Raw genomic sequence first — 16221 nt, 5'->3', positions numbered from 1 at the left:
TAGTCAGAAGTAGGCATTAAAATCTCCCTTGTTGAATAGGAACAAGAATGGTGTCGCGTCAGGAGCCCTGTGCCTTTACTGAAGCTGGAATAGGACTTCTGGTGGAATAAACTCATAGGCAGAATGTGGGAGGGCTACGTAGCTATTTTGGTCAGGGTAGTATTTGTGTAAATGCATATTCATATGTGTGGATTATATACATGCAAAATCATGTGGGGGGTACATACATATTCATGTGTGGGTCGGTACATGTGTGGTGGTGCTCATGAAGACCAGAGAACAATCTTAGACCTCATTTTTCAGACACCATCCACCTAGTTTTCGTTTGTTTTTTTTGTTTGTTTGTTCATTTGTGGTTTTTCTAGGGTGGAGTAAGATCTCTCATTGGAGCTCCCCAAGTAGGCTACAGTGGCTGGCCAGTGAGCCCCAGGAATGTGCCCAAGCCCTCCTTCCTAGAGCCATATTACAAAACCCAATCTTCCTTTCCTTCCTGTCTTCTTTATTTCCATCCCTCCTTCCTTTCCTTTCTTTCTTCCTTCCTTCCTTCCTTCCCTTTTTAATCGCATGTTTATGTGGGCTCTGAGGATCAGGCTGTCATGTTTGCAGTTGCTTTTAACCACTTAAGCCGAGATATAAGAACAAAGGAATGATCTACAGATGTCATTTATAAATAAAAGGAAACTATGCAGACTGGCATGCCAGGAGTGAGAAGGCATGTTCAATGGAGAATGCTAAGAGTGTAGCCATGCCGCTCCCATATTCAAGAGACAAATATCAATTCAATAGTCAGCTTTTCTTCTGCATCGGGAGAAGAGACCCTCAGAGCTCTCCAGACATCAAGGCTTCTCTTCCCGTACCACGTTGAGAATGGTGGAGCCATCAAAGCAGGAGTGCCCACTGCCTCGAAGCTGTCTCAAGACCCAGTTCATCAAATTCCAGTATGGAATCCCAGCTGCTCCAACCATGGCTCAGGCAGCCCAGGTGTAGGAGGGAGCAGATTTTGCCAATGTCCACATCCATGTCGTGCTAAAATTCTGCAGGGGGCAAATGCAAGAGCTCAGAAGGCATGGAGGCCTCCACCTAGATTTCAGAGGATGCACAGAATAGGCTGCACAGAGGATGGAGACTGCACACGAAACTCTTGATAGAAGGTTCTCTTAGGAGCTGTGGGAGCAGTGCTGGGAACAGATATTGTAGGTATCACCCAAAGATACACATGAATAAAAGGGAAGTAATTGGGCAAGGCAAAGGAAGTGTCAGGACCCAAAGCAAGCGAACAAGGATGCCAAGGTAGGAAGCTCATTTAGACTTCACTCTATCTCACGGGGTTTCCCACTGGCTGTAGTTCAGCTTCTGTCACTGGCTGGTTATTTTTGTTTCACTTTCTAATTGGAGCAAAGGAAATAAAGGAAAGGGGCTGGCCACTCAAGGCCATTAAGTTCCCAGAATACAACTACCTGGGCCTTACACAGGACTTTTACCAAGTGGAGAAAATGAAAATATTTTCATTAAACTTTTATTACAAGACAGGAGAGATTAAAAGGTTTGAATTCCTTCACATGGAAATTTTACAAGTTGGAGAGATTTAATGAATGTCAGTGCTTAGAGGGATAGCTCCCTGTGACTATATATATATATATATTGGGATCACTGCTGAGGTGCTGATGCCTCAGAATGCTGCTGCCACTAATGGGTTGCAATGCCCGCCTGGGCAACCTGCACACTCCAATGTACCCTTCCAACTCCAGAGAGCAGTCATGAGGGATGAGCCCGGCAAGGTGCTAGGAGTGGGGCTGCCTGACACCCCAGAGGCCCAGCCTTAGTCCCACTCCCCAACACTTATGCCCCACTTCTGGGTCTCATACTTGCTTTGAGCCACTTTACTCCTTTCTTCTGCCTTTTGGAATAGAAATGGCCACTGTCCTTGTCCTATCATTAATACTGGAAGCAGATCATTTGATTTGGAGTAACAAACTTGGATTCTAGATGTTGACAGTGCTGGTATGAGTTTAAGACTTTGCAACCATAGAGCTGGCAGGATCAGATTTTGCACTGTGATAAGGACATGCGTTTAGAGGACTAGGAGTGCACGTTATAGTTGGGATATTGTCCTTAACAAATGTACTTGCTGTTAGGAGTGGGAGTGCACACCTTTAATCCCAGCACTTGGGGGGCAGAGGCAGGTGGATCTCTGTGAGTTTGAGGCCAGCCTGGTCTACAGAGTGAGTTCCAGGACAGCCAGGGCTACACAGAGAAACCCTGTCTTGAAAAACAAACAAAAAACAACAAAAAAAAATTTAATTGCTTATGTGTGGCGCTTTAAATGTGACTGATTCCCTGTTAGGCTCACATGTTTGCATGCTTGGTCCCAGTTAATGAAACTGTATGAAAAGGATTAGGAGGCGTGGCCTTACTGGATGTGTGTCACTGGAAGAATGACATTCCTTCATATATGCTTCCTGCTCGTGGGTCAAATGGAAGCACTCTGCTATTGATTGCTCCAACACCACTCCTTCTGACCCCGCTCCCACATGCCCCATCATGGTAGTCATGGACTTGCGTTCTGAAACTACATTCAAGTTTCCAATGAAATGCTTTCTTTTACAAGTTTCCTTGCCCATGGTTTCTCTTACAGCAATAGAACGGTGACTATGACACCATGCAACCATACAGTGGGGTGCCTGGCTGTTTAAGAGGTGCAGATCATTACTTGGGGGTACGGCATGCAGAAGACAAGTGCATCCAGGGAGCTCACAGGCCACCTGACCTAGATCAGTCAGTGAACTTCAGGCTCAAGGAAAGACATCAGGTAGTTTGGTTTCTGTTGTTGTTATTGTCTGTCTGTCTATCTGTCTGTCTCTCTCATGCTGCATGAGAATATATATAATATGTTCATGTATGTGCAGGTGGGTGTGCCCAAACACATGGAAGTCAGAGGTCAAGTACTTCTCTAGTACACTTCACATTTTTTAAAAAAGGTGTTTTATTAAATTTTTAATTTGTGTGTCTGTGTGGGGTGTGTGCACAAGCACACATGTATACATTTACACACTTGAATGCACTTGTGTATACCCACAATCCCAGCACTTGACGGTGAGGCATGGAGGAGACAAGTACATTCAAGGAGTTCATAGGCAATCTGGCCTCGACCAGTCAGTGAGCTTCAGGCTCAGTGAAAGACTGTCTCAAAAAAAAAATAATAAGGGGCTGTGGTTAAGAGCAGTGACTGCTCTCCCAAAGGTCCAGCATCCACATGGTGGCTCACAACCATCTGTAATGAGATTTGATACCCTCTTCTGGTGTGTTCAAAGACAGCTACAATGTACTTATAATAAATAAATAATAATAATAATTAATAAATCTAAAAAAATAATAAGAGGGAAATTGAGGAAATATACCTAGAGGGTAAAACTCTTTCAGTGTGGCAAAGCTTGCCCTGGAAACCACGTGCAAAGCTCAGGAATAAGTGCCTTAACAGGTGGTTTCTGTCTGAAACGTCGGAGGCACAGGTCTAAGGCCAGACAGTTACCCCCTAGCCCACCCTGATATACCTGCCTTTCCTCCTTTCTAGCCTTACAAAACTTCAAGCCCGAGCACCACAGCACACATTCTCCGTTTCCTCGGAAAGACGTTGGCCCTTCAGTTCTGGCCAAAGGAGCCATGCAGCCTTTAGAGATACCTATCTTCTATCTTTTACTTCTACATGACCTCCACCATGCCTCGTCTAACAACACTCAAGGTCGTACATGCATGCACATATGTGCACCCAAGGTACACATGCATACACCCACACTGACAAGTACATACTCTCAGTAATGACGCAATGCACACGCTGCTTAAAAACCAGCTAAAAGTCAATTTAAAAATGGTTAATAGTAGCGCAAGGCCCTGGGTTTGGTCCCCAGCTCCGAAAAAAAAAAAAAGAACCAAAAAAAAAATGGTTAATAGTGATGACTCTGTACCTGAAACAGTGGTTGTGTGCTACGGGATTCCGTGAACCACTGCAGCATCTTCTCTTAGGGGTCCGGAGGTCTGTACTTCCCTTCTAGCTTCTATGACTCAGCAGTAAAATGAGAACTGTTCGTCCTTCCTTTTCCTCTGTGTATACATATTTTTATCTTTCCCTGTTCTGGTTAGGCTATCATGTGATGAAACACCATGACCAAAAATGAACAGGGGAGAAAGGGCTTGTTTGACTTATGCATTCAAATCACTGCTCAGTATTGGAGGAAATCAAGACAGGAACTCAAGCAAGGCAGGAACCTGGAGGCAGGTACTGCTGCAGAGGCCGTGGAAGGGTGCTGCTTACTGACTTGCTCCACGTGGCTTACTCGGCCTGCTTTCCTATAGCACCGAGGACCACCAGCCAAGGGATGGCGTCACCCACAGTGGGCCCCACTGATCATTAATTTTAGTATTTTTTAAGATTTATTTTTATTTTATGTGCTTGCATGTATGTTTGTGTGAGGGTGTCAGATCCCCTGAAATTGGAGTCACAGACAGTTGTAAGCTGCCATGTGAGTACTGGGAATTGAATCCCGGTTCTCTAGAGCAGCTGGCATTCTTAACAGTTGAGCCATCTCTCCAGCCCCGATTACTAATTTTAAAAATTCCTTACAGTCAGATCTTACGGAGGTTCCTTCTCAATTGAGGCTTCTTCCTCTCCAAGGACTCTAGGTTGTATCAAGCTGACATGAAACGATCCAGTCCACTCCTTATCCTTTCTCCTGATTCTTCCAAACCCCTTCCACAGTTCACTAGGTACTTTTCCCAAGTATCCTGGCCACCTAAGACTATGATCACCAGAGTTATTCTCATAGACAAAAGTGTCAGAGAAAGGTTGGTGGCCAATCTAGGCCCCAGAGACACTAATGGATAAGCCAGAAGAGCTCAGCACCCTAGAAGCCTCCTGGTAGATGCACTCATCTCAGGTTGCACATTCATTGCCTAATGTCCTGGAGTGTCCCTCCGTCTTGCCATCTCAAGATGCTCCTCCCAGCATTAAGGCTTCACTTCCAAGATCATCTTGGCCATCTTAAAACCACTAGCCCCGACCCACTCCAAGCACTCCAGCCTCGTTTGACTGCAGGACCTCAGCCCTCTCCTCAGCCCACCATGGGAAGCCACACAGGCAGAGATGAGGAAAGAGTTAATCACCTACTGGCCTAGGTTCGCTTCTGTGACTGTGATAAATTCCTTGGCAAAAAACAACTTAGACGATGCAAGGGATTATTTCAGTTCACAATTCCAGTTTATAATCCATCACTGTAAAGACGTGAGGGCAGGAACTTGGAGTATCTAGTCACATGACTTCCAGTCAGGAGCCTTTGGGTTTTTCTCTAGAACTGTCTGGCTCTGATAACCCAACCTTGAGTCCATCCAGCACCTTATCTTGTTTTCTGAATGTTGTCCCTAAAAAGGACCAACACTGGCAAGAAAGTACACAACCTTTGAACCTTTTATACTTGAGAGACAGGAAATGCTCGAAAGCCAGGGGCTTGGGGAAACGATATAAAACCACCCTAATGGTCCTGCTTTTGGTCAAGTCTGGAATGCATTTAACATTAAAACATCAGGGGTTGGAGATTTAGCTCAGGGTTGAGCACTTGCCTAGCAAGTGCAAGGCCCTGGGTTCGGTCCCCAGCTCTGAAAAAAAGAAAAAAATAAACAAACAAACCAACAAAAAACAACAACAGCAGCTGGAGGGTGCAGCTCAACTGGTAGCTTGCTTCCTAGCGTACACAAAGTCCTGCATCCAATTCCCAGCACCACACAAAATAGCCGTGATAGCCAGCACCTATAATCTCCAATAATCCCAGCACCTAAGAGGTGAAGGCAGGAAAATGACGTACAAGGTCAGCCTCGGCTAAATATGGACATTGAGGCCAACCTGGGCTACATGAGACCTTGACCAAAAACCAAACCAAACCAAAACAAAAAAGTAGGGCTCAGACTTGCTCTTCCAGAGGTTTGGTCCACCTTCGGCCATCTTCACAAAGCTGACCCAAAACATCTAGTCCCCATAGACCTCCAGCTCAAGCTGGCACTAGTTACCTTCAGGAATGTCCTCACTTGCTGTGGTTACAACTTGTATTCAAGGACAGTTAGTCACACAAGCAACAAACTTGAATTCAACCCATGTGTAGTAACCCCCCCAAAAAAAAAGAGCCTTTCACTTAAAATAATGCCCCACTTTATAATATCAGGGGTGAATGAACTCCTCGTGAAGAGGTCAGTCATGGCTTTGAACTCGTGGCCGCTGCTCAGCCTCTCTGAGGATGCACCATTGAGCTCTAAAACAGAGATGACAATAATACCCACTTAATGAGCCGGGACGTTCTCTCTTAGGCATTCCCACAGGAGAGATGAAGCTGTGTGCTCAGAGATATGTACTTGTGTGTTCCTCCTCCTCACACAGCACCAACAGTTTGTTGTTGGATTAACAGAGAAAGGAACAGACCAACGAGAATCTGAACAGAGCTGAAACACAGTGTGACTGCCAGATGGCTTACTGGATAAAGGTGCTTGCCGCCAAGCCTGAGATCCTGAGTTCAATCCCAGTCCTCACATGATGGAGGCAGAAACCGACTTCTGACCTCTGGTGCACACACACACACACACACACACACACACACACAGGGAATGCATCATGCTAAGTGAAAGAAAACAGATAAAACATTACATTGTGTATGATTTCATTTATGTTAAAATCACCTAAGAGCATGACCTATGACTAGAGGTCACTGGTGGGCTGTCAAGAGAAGGCAAGGAGGGAAACTGTAAAAGTACCAGTGCTTGGTGTCTGGAAGGCTGTGAGGTCAAAATTGATCAACTTGTGCACCTAAAAGTCTCAAAGGTACGAGCCAAACCATGGGAAAGCTGAGCCACCCCCACCCCAAAATAATGTTACAGAATCATCGTAAAGGTTAATGAAGTGAGATATACACATACATGTGGGTGTGGGATGTGTGTGTGTGTGTGTGTGTGTGTGTGTGTGTGTGTGTGTGTAATCTCCCCAAGTGCAGTGCTTTCCCAGAGAAGCTTATACACTAATGGCTGTGACCACGTGCATACCTGACTGGGGCACCGGCTAGAGCCCACCCAGGGATCCACACTACCAGGTGTTCGGCTTTTAAATAAAATAGCTCACCAGTGACGAGGTGAATGGCCAAACGTGCAGATCCGGCTGAAGCTGATTCTGCTGACAGGTAGCCTAAGTCCCACCCATGCCTGGGAAATGGACAACATTTCCCTGCAGAAGCCTGGGGCACCTCCTGCTCTTTTTGACTCAGGATCAGGAGGCACACAAGTCCATCCAAACCGCCCTCGCCCAGTCACCGAGGCGGTAAAGTCCAGTGTACCTGCCAAGCCTATCCCTCTGCACCACCCTGAGGCAACTTTATCTAACTGGGTGCCGGGCAGAACCCAGCCCCCACCATTAGGAATCCACCACTGATTGTTGTAGTGAGGGCTTTGAGCATCGAATCAAGGAATCTGGGCTAGGACGGGGATGAAATGGACAGGAGAAGCGAGAAGACACCGGCCCTCCCTCCTGAAGCAAGAAGCTGTATTTTATTTATATATATTATGTCTCGTTGCTGGGCAACCAGGCTTTGGCCCAAGTGGCAGGGGGGAGGGGTCTCCTGCTGCAGTGAGCCCGGGTGACTCACCCCTGTGTTGTTAGTTCCTCGGGCCTGGTGCGCGCGCATTCAAGTCAGGCTTGGCGACCAGATCAACCTGGCTGTGGAATTCCCAGGTGGAACAGAGCCAGTTTCGAGCTTCTCACCTGCTTGCCGAGAACCAAAGGAAGCCCTCATAAGCAGGCGTCTGCCTCTGCTGTTGGTTGAACTCAGGCAGGCCATTTAGCACCTCTAACTTCCTGAAAGGAGACCGTGAGATGGCATTTCAAAGTCTTACAGAGTACTTTAAGTATCCTGATTGAGTCACACAGGTGCCATTTTCTCCCTTTGACAAACAATTGGGAAATTACAGTCGCAAGCAAGCAAGGTTAACTTCCTCAGTGATGCAAAGCTATCCACGAAGCAGGACTCCGCGCTCTAGCTCCATGACGCAGAGCCCCGTATGTATGTATGTATATATGTATGTATGTATGTATGTATGTATGTATGTACTTTTACCATAGCAGATCACCCGCTACACTTGTACTGCCAAACCTGTCGAGCTCTGCACCTGATGTTCTCCAGGGCACTATCTCAGAGGGAGGATAGAAAGCTATAGAATTCTCTATAGAAGCTACAAGTGGGTGTAGCTGCCCCACCCACTGTGGGCCACTGGCTACAAATGCCAGCCCCCTCCTGGAAGCCTGAGTCACCCAACAGAACTTCACGGTGTCCGATTTTGACTGCTACTGGCTATACGAAGTGTGCTTAGCCTGGAAATATTTCCAGTGAGTGGTACCTAGTTTCCAGGGGCTAGAACCAATAGCCACTGAGTCACACTCACCCAATAGGCTGCATTTAAACTCTACTTGAAGTAGAAGACAATAACCAGCCTTCTTGTTCATTTTTTAAAAATCTTTTTTATTTTTAACCTTTATTTTTTATTTTATGTGTAATGGTGTTTGGCCTGAATGTATGCCTGTGCTCCACATGGGTCCTTTGGAGGCCAGAAGAGGGTACCAGATTCCCTTTGGAACTGGAGTGAGCTGACTGGGTGTGGAACCCAGGTCCTCTGACAAGTGTTCTTAACCACCAGGCCATCTCTCCAGCCCAGCTCCTTGTTGCTCTTACCATCTGGCTCCTACTTTCTGGATCCGAGTCCTTCAGAAACCAGGTACTCTCAGGTACCTGCTGTCCCAATGCGGGCTGTTAAAATTGCATCTCACGCCCTGAGCCTCTGGGACAAGCTTTCCAGAGGTCTGTGACTTTACCAAAAGGGGCTGAGCTCCTCATTGGAGGCTCGCTGAGACACAAACCACAACCCAAGGAGGCACGTCTCTGTCTCTGTTTCATGGGGGGAAACAGGCTCAGGAAGATGTCTTTACTAAGGCTACCAACTCAATCTGGTTTGCACTACTATAATAATGTGTGTGTGAGAGTGTGTGTGTGTGTGTGTGTGTGTGTGTGTGTGTGTGTAATATCACATACTGTGTGTAGGTGCATGTGGAGCTCAGAGGACATCCATGGCGGTCATTCCTCAGGTATAATCCAGTTTGGATTTTGTTTTTTTGAGACAGGGTCTCACTGTGTATCCTAGCCAGCCTGGTACTTACTATGTAGACCAGGCTGACTTTGAATTTACGTGACTCTGCCTCCCAGGAGATGGGATTAGAGATGTAAGCCTCCACACTTGACATCTTTGGGGATTTTTGTTTTTGAGAAAGGGTCTCGTTCTCTCTCTCTCTCTACTCTCTCTCTCTCTCTGTCTCTCTCTCTGTCTCTCTCTCTCTCTCTCTCTCTCTCTCTCTCTCTCTCTCTCTCTCTCTCGCCTGGAGCTAAGTGAAGCAGTGAAGCTGGCTGAACACGCTCTCTGTCTTTCCGACATACCACCATACCTTTTCTCCCTTCCTTCCTTTATTTCTTCCTTTCTTTTTTTAATGTGGGTTCTGAGGATCAAACTTAGGTCTTCGTGCTCGTAAGGCAAGCCCCTTACCAGCTAAGCTGTCTCAGAGTGTCTTAGCTGTCAGAGTAACCTTATAAAAACATGATTACTTTGGCATATGATTCTGAGTCAAAGTCTAAGAGCTACGTCTCAGATTGCCTTTGATGCCAACATAGGCTATCGCACGGTGAGGAATAAGGAAAGTGATGTACGCATGTAGCCCCTTCTTACAAAGCCTTTAAGATCCAATCAGGAACATGTCTCCTGATGACCCCACCCAACCCTAATTGCCTCCCAAAAGCCCACCTCTGAACACCCCCCCAACACACGCACACATGCACACACACACTGTATTTCACAGTGATTAAATTCCAGCCTGTGAACCCTTAATGGACATTCCAATCATATCCCAGCCACCCAGCTTCACTGAGAACCCTACACATCCACATCATGCACAGCTCCATCACTGGGGTTGCTATGATTCAATACCGCCCCTCTGCACTGACTCTCCCTTGAAGGCATCGCCATCCTGCTTACCTGCCTCTGTCATACACTAAGGGTGTTTGCTGGATTCATGCACAAAGAAATGAGGGAGAGCAAACTAGTTGTATTTTAAACTGTATGGACCTTTAGTACGAGAAATTTGGGGCCACTGAATAAGGAAAGGCAGGAATACTGTGGTTTAAGATCGCTTACTCAGATTTCACTTGGCCCTTAGCTCTTAAAAATATAAATAAATAAATAGGGGTTGGGGATTTAGCTCAGTGGTAGAGCGCTTGCCTAGGAAGCGCAAGGCCCTGGGTTTGGTCCCCAGCTCCGAAAAAAAGAACCAAAAAATATATATATATATATATATATATATATATATATATATGTAAAAAAACCTGGGGACTGGGGACATGACTCAGTTGGTATAATGCTTGCCTAGCATGGATAAAGTCCAGGATGCTATACACGGCGGCACGGTAGCTGGGTGTGGTGCACATACCCGTAATGTCAATGTTATAGAAGTGGAAGCAGGAGGATCCAAAGTTCAAGACCATGCTCACCCACATAATAAGTTCAAGGCCAGCCTGGGATACATGAGATCCGGTCTCAAAAAACAAAATCAAAACAACAAAACCAAATGCAAAACAACAACAACAACAAAAATTGATCTAGCAAGACGATTGTTCAGTCAGTTAAGGCACTGGGCGTTAACCTAGATGACCTGAGTTCAGTCTGCAGAACCACAGGATGAAAGGAGAGAACCAACTCCCCCAAATTGTCCTCTGACTCCCATTTGCACACCATGGCACCCACGCGCACACGTACAGAGAGACACACAAATATAATTATAACAAATGTTATAAAACTTTAGAAAAATTAACTCAGCTCAAGATGGATGGGGCACTCCTATAATCACAACTCCTGGGAGGCTAAGACAAGAGGATGGCAAGTTTGAGGCTAGCTCAGGTCAAATAACAAGACAACAGGTTGTGGACATAACTCAGTGGTGGACACTTACCTAATGTGCCCGGGTTCTAGCTCCAGTAACACATACATAGTTACACAAGCCTAATCCACCCCCCAATAGTGAAAATATAGCACTATGTTCAAGGTCTTTAGAAAATGTAACTTGAAAACTTCAGTTTTCCATTTCGACAGTAGGAACTCGCCACAGCTATTTTTTTTCAAACCGAAGAAACTGATTCTTCTACGGCAGGCTGTGAAATGAACGACGCTGTGTAGAACTGAAACTAGAACACCACGCCTGGTAACAAGACGGAACCGTGTGCTGTGAAATCTTGTCGCAGTTGAACATGTTTCTGTTCAAGAAAGCAGGCCATTCTTTGGGGAGAGGGTTGAGAAAAAAAAAGATATGGAAGTTGGGGTCAGGAGATCTTGCATGTGTTGACCATGTATGCTGGGCCCCGTGTATTAAGAAGCATAGCATCGAGCTGAGCAAGATGCCCAAAGGAAAGAAGGCCAAGGGGAAGAAGGTGGCCCCGGCCCCTGCCGTGGTCAAGAAACGAGAGGCCCAAAAGGTGGTCAATCCTTTGAGAAGAGGCCTAAGAACTTCGGCATTGGGCAGGACATCCAGCCCAAAAGAAATCTCACACGCTTCGTCAAATGGCCCCCCTACATCAGGCTGCAGCGGCAAAGAGCCATCCTCTATAAGCGGCTCAAAGTACCTCCTGCCATCAACCAGTTCACCCAGGCCCTGGACAGGCAGACAGCGACTCAGCTGCTTAAGCTCACCCACAAGTACAGGCCAGAGACAAAGCAGGAGAAGAAGCAGAGGCTGCTGGCCCGCGCTGAGAAGAAAGCTGCTGGCAAAGGGGACATCCCAACTAAGAGACCACCTGTCCTCTGAGCAGGGGTCAATACAGTCACCACCTCGGTGGAGAACAAGAAGGCTCAGCTGGTGGTGACTGCCCATGATGTAGACCCCATTGAGCTGGTGGTTTTCCTGCCTGCCCTTTGTCGAAAGATGGGGGTGCCCTACTGCATCATCAAGGGGAAGGCCAGATTGGGGCACCTGGTCCACAGGAAGACGTGCACCACTGTTGCCTTCACACAGGTTAACTCAGAAGACAAGGGTGCTCTGGCTAAGCTGGTGGAAGCTATTAGGACCAATTATAATGACAGATATGACGAGATCCACCACCACTGGGGAGGCAACGTCCTGGGTCCTAAGTCTGTGGCTCGCACTGCCAAGCTGGAAAAGGCAAAGGCTAAAGAACTCGCCACTAAGCTGGGTTAAATGTACACTTAAGTTTTCTGTACATAAATATAATTACAAAATTTAAAAAAAAAGCACAGCATCTTGTATACAGCTTGCAGTAGGAGAATGGGTCATGTCAGCACAAAGCTTTCATAAATGGGATGAAGTCAGCAGGAAGCTCTTCAAGTACTGTTACACAAAGGGAAACCTTACGTGTACTACAGACTAAGCACACAGTGGCCTTGGGACTGAAAGCGCCAGTGTCTTCAAGAGGGGAATGTCAGGTTAGTGCTGGCTGCCCTAGAGATCACTATGCAAACCAGGCTGACTTCAAATTTACAGAGGTCCTTCTGCCTCTGCCTCCTGAGTCCTGGGATTAGAGCCATGAGCCACCACCTCTGGCTTTGTAAGTGATTTTTATTTAGATCCGTTATTCTTTAATGGGATAACCCAGACGTATCTAAGGCCAGCGTGATATTTTAGAGCTTACTGATGTTGCACAGTTCATACCGCATCTCCTAAGTGCAATCCCACATTTCCTAAACGTCTAAGCTTAGCTTCTAGTTTTTATTGATACACTCCTGTGTTGCCAAAAGAGTTGATGAGCAGACGGCACAATTTGCACTGGTTGGGTAGGGGCCATTGTGGAAGTGTAAGGCTAATGTTACATTTTAAGTTTAAATCAAACTTAATAATAAAAAAATGCCTTTTTAATAAAAAAAATGCCTCTAACCTGTAAGCCCCACTTGCCCAAAGACAGATGAATAACTTCCTGGAATGCTGGGAGCTGCTGCTCATGGAAGATGATGAGCAGAGTGTTTTCACTTCTGTAAACAAGCTCGGTTGCCCCAAATGCACAGGGTGAACTTGATCGAGAGTAGGTAGGAGGTACGTGGGCAGGAAGTATGTCATGTTGTGTGCTTGGCCCTAATTAGATAAGGGCAGAAAGTATGTAGCCTTGGGTATAGACCTGGCCGATGTCTACCATCCTGGCCAGTATTTAATAAAACTTGCTTCAAATTTGGCTCAGAAATTGTGGTAGTAGCCTCTTATTCTTGCAGGTGCGGAAGCTATTGCAAAAATGCTAGTTTAAATCAGACCTAAAAACAATAACAAAAAACAAACACAAAACAAACAACCAAACAAACTCCTCTGCTTTCTAGTAAGAGTCCGATGCAGTTCAAGGAGAACCTGTGGTCCAACACCCCCATACCATGTATCTTGACGCTGCCCAGCAACCACAACAAAGGAAATCTGCCAAGCAAGAGAGGGCCTCTATGAGCAGAGGAAGAGTTTACACAATTAGAGAAGGTACAGTTGGTTCAAATCATTTTAAATTTAACTCTAAAGTGTCCCCCCACTCTCTTGAATTGAGGGAATCCCATTCAGTATTGCATAAGGAGGGTTCACAGACAGAGTCCAAATACAGAAGGCTGTCCACATCATAGTTGTTCATCTTCTCCTAAGGTCTCATAGTTGATCCCATAGCCCAGGGTTGAAACTTTCTTGTAGCAGAAAATATAACAGGGCATAGCCAATGAGGGCATCAGGTGGTGCCTCCAGGACAAGTCGACCAGCACTTCCGATTGTCCGATTGTCAGAGGCACAGAATTCTTTAGAAGCATGGAGCATGACCCAAGGGGAATTCCATTCTGAAATCCGGGTGCTAGATCTTTAACACATAGTGGGAAGCATCCATCCAAGTAGGTTAACCCCTGCCTGAGCAGAGAGCGGAAACAAAAGTGAAGCATTAGTGGACAAAGTCTATAGGGTGCATTGTTTCTGCCTCCCTTTGTAGGTTTGAAATGCTTTTTAACTTAAATGGTTGGGCAATGCATGTGTGCATGCGTGCATGCGTAACTAACATTCAAACGGCAATGAAGTGAATAAGAAAATAGGCCCTTGCCAGGTGGTGGTGGAGCCCACCTTTAGGCCTTTAATTCCAACAATGGGGAGGCAAAAGCAAGTGGATCCAGGACAACCAGGGCCACACAAAGAAACTCTGTTTCAAAAAACAAAACAAACAAGCCAAAGGAGTCCTTGGCTGGAGAGAGGGCTGCTCTTCCAGAGGTCCGGAGTTCAATTCCCAGACACCACATGGTGGCTCACAACCATCTGTAATGGGGCCTGATGCCCTCTCCTGGTGTGTCTGAAGACAGCATACTCATACACATAAAATAAATTTTTAAAAAATTAAAACAAAAAAGTCCTCTTTCTAGCCCCCACTCAACAGCATCAAACCAACACAAACAAGTACTTATTGCTTCTGCAGGTCTGGGGTCCATCTCATGGTCAAATAAGTCAATATACATCCTAGCAATTGAATCCAGACAGCCTCAACAGGCTGGCTAGCAGTGAAATCTTTTCCACTGCTGCATGTGAGGTCAGGGGTAGGGATGTAGCTGAATTAACAGGATGTATAAAGCCCTGGGTTCCACCCCCGCGAGCAGCATAAAGTCGGGCGTGGTTGTGAATGCCTGCAGTGCTAAGACTTAGACAGTGTTCAAGGTCATCCCTTGGCAACCTAAGAAGTTCATCCAGCTTGGGCTGAGGGTAGGAGGAAGCTGGGAATGATTTTTTAGACCCTAGTCTACAGGTTACAACTTACTAATAGGTTATAAAGACATAATTTATAGTTCGTGGTAATTAAAAAGAAGAAACAGAACTTAAGAGGGGTTTTTGTGCGTGTGAAACTTTGTTGCAGTGTGAAACATTTCTTACTCCCAGCCGAGGTTTAAAAGGAAAATTTGAAGGACTGTCAACAACACAGCTGAAACCTGGGTCACCAAGGCTGTCTGGACATGGCTCATTCCTGCAATAAAAGTTCAGGCCTGACTTCCGAGAAAGTGGCTGGGGCGACTAGTTGGTTAATGGGTAACCCTGCTCCTCCGTCCACTTCTTTCCAGCCCTTTCTTTCCCCCTGGAGCAGGACGTGACGCGGTCTGGGGACACTGACTCATAGCTGACTCAGCGCACGGCGCGCAGCCAGGGGGCGCCTGGCGGAGCCCCGCTTCTCCCGCTGCTAGGAGGGGCCTAGCAGCACGCTAGGCAGAAGGTTGTGGTTCTAAGGCCCATGAAGGACTTTGGTCACACAGCCTAAGCACAACGCGGTGGGACTGTCACTAACCCTTGGAGACTAAAGCTCCCTTTCCGCTCTCCTCCACTAGCCTGATCCCTAGAGAGCAGCCACACCCACTTGCTCAGTCTGCAGTGCATCTCCAGGACCCCTTAGGCTCAGCCTGGTTTATCTCTGGTCTCTTCACCAAACAAAGCGCAGTAAGAAAAACAACAGTCTCGTGGTTTGCTCTGTAACAGAAGCTCTGTGTCAGGAGCCATGGGATATGTGTTTGGGTGGCCAGTGTAGGCCATTCACCCACGCCCGTGTGCGTGTGACTGTGTGTGTGTGTGTGTGTGTGTGTGTGTTCACATATTTTATATACAGTATTGTATGTGTACATATTTAAAGTTATATAAGCAGAACATGGTGGCCCATGCCTGTAGTTTTAGCACTGGTCAAGCTGAGGCAGGAGGATGGTGAGTTTGAGGGCAGCTGTGGACTGAGACCCCGGTTTTCTTTCTTCCTGTCCTCTAATAGAGCAATTTATTTAACTCATTATTGGCTCCTTAAAATTTACATTAAAATATACGTAACCAGGAGTGGTGATGTACACCTTTAATCCCAGCACTTAGCAGGTAGAGAGAGGCAGGTGGATCTCTAAGAGTTCAGGGTCAGCCTGGTTTACATAGTGGGTTCCAGGACAGCCAAAACTATAATAGTGAGACCTACTATAAAATTACACACGTACACACACACACACACACACACACACACACACACACACACACACTGTAGAGAGTGGGACAAGTTCTTCTTAGGGTGAAGTTCCATTGGCTGGAGGCCTAAGGTACTTGGGATACCTCATTTGCATGGAGAGGCATGCCAAGACGTTGAG

At 46.4% G+C, this 16221-nt stretch overlaps 1 protein-coding gene across 3 annotated transcripts in view; it reads left to right on the top strand.

Annotated features, from left to right (window-relative positions):
- Positions 1 to 16221, top strand: part of LOC120098222 (uncharacterized) — a 702255-nt gene that overhangs the window by 529826 nt on the left and 156208 nt on the right. Inside the window, exons 2-3 of one of the 3 annotated variants that reach the window (XM_063277645.1) lie at positions 2636 to 2809; positions 11209 to 12372. The exons of the other annotated variants lie outside the window; for them this stretch is intronic. The gene's annotated coding sequence lies outside the window, so the exon portion shown is untranslated. The remainder of the gene's footprint in view (positions 1 to 2635; positions 2810 to 11208; positions 12373 to 16221) is intronic. 3 annotated transcript variants of the gene reach the window in all.

Source organism: Rattus norvegicus, chromosome 18 (genome assembly GCF_036323735.1).
Source record: "Rattus norvegicus strain BN/NHsdMcwi chromosome 18, GRCr8, whole genome shotgun sequence".
In the NCBI taxonomy this organism is placed as follows: domain Eukaryota; kingdom Metazoa; phylum Chordata; class Mammalia; order Rodentia; family Muridae; genus Rattus; species Rattus norvegicus.
This window is presented reverse-complemented; position numbering and strand designations above follow the sequence as displayed.